The following is a 1,359-nucleotide window of genomic DNA, read 5'->3' on the forward strand; positions in this document are numbered from 1 at the left end:
TTCTCCTGAATGAAATCATGCACTATGTAGTCTTTTGTGACTGATTTCTTTTGCTCTGCATGTTTCAAGTTCATTTCATAGCATATACTAATACTTTTTATTGCTAGTTGTATGAATATACTACATTTTATTTATCCATTCACCAGTTGATGGACATTGCATTGAGTTATTTCTACCTTCTTTTTTTTTTGAGACAAGATAGCTCCAGCTGACCTGGAACTCACTGTGTAGAACAGGCTGGCCTCTGTCACACAGAGATCTGCCTGCCTCTGCCTCTGCCTCTGCCTCTTGAGTGCAAGGATTAAAGGCATGTGCCACCATGCCTGGCCTGTTTCTACTTAAAAAAAATATGTGTATGTGTGGAGGTGCATGTGTCCCCCATCATGTGTGTGGAGTTTAGAGGATAATTTGCAGGATTCGTTGCTCTCCTTTCACCATGAGGATCCTGGGGATCATTAGGCTTGGAAGCAAGTGCCTTTACCCAACTTATTTCTACCTTTTGCCCATTATGAATAATGTTGTTATGAGCATTCATGTCCAGAGTTTTAGGAGAATGTGTTTTTGTTTTTCTTGATCATATTTATATCTGGGACTAAGTCACATGTTGACTATATTAGCCCATTAAGAAGCTACCAAGATGGGCATGGTAGTGCGTGCCATTAGTCTGAGCACTAGGAAGCAGAGGCAGGTGGATCTCTGAATTCAAAGCTAGCCTGGTCTACATAGTGAGTTCTAAACCAGCCAGGGTTACGTAGTGAGACTCTGTCTTTAAAAAGGGCTGGAGAGATGGCTCAGTAGTTAAGAGCACTGGCTACTCTTACAGTGGACAGGGTTTGGTTCCTAGCACCCACATTGTAGCTAATAACTGTCCATAACTCTAGTTACAGATGATCTAACCCCCTCCTCTGGCCTCCACGGGCACTGAGTGACATGGTGCATTTACATACATGCAGGCAAAATACTCATGCACACGAAGGTAAATTTTTTTTTTTGAAGAAAACACTGCCAAAGTATCTGTGCATTTACATTCCATCAGCAACGTAGATGGACTCCATTTTGTCTGCATCTTCATCAACATTTATCATAGTGTGTCTCTTTACAGCCTTCCTAATGGGACTGAAATGGCATCTCATTGGTTTGTTGTTGGAACCCCAGTTTGGGGTACCCAACGTCCATAGGAGGCCGCTCCCCAATAACTCAGTCCTCAGACCAGGAGATGCAACAAGCATGAGGATTTATTACGTTTTGCAAAACGGACCCCTGCCTCACTCGGAGGGCAGAAGCCCAGAGCCCAGTTCACAGGCTTCTTTTAAAGACAAAGACCACAAACTAGAGAGAAAGCGGCAGTAACGTCACAAG

Source organism: Nannospalax galili, unplaced genomic scaffold (genome assembly GCF_000622305.1).
Source record: "Nannospalax galili isolate Female #2095 unplaced genomic scaffold, S.galili_v1.0 scaffold120, whole genome shotgun sequence".
NCBI classification, from domain to species: domain Eukaryota; kingdom Metazoa; phylum Chordata; class Mammalia; order Rodentia; family Spalacidae; genus Nannospalax; species Nannospalax galili.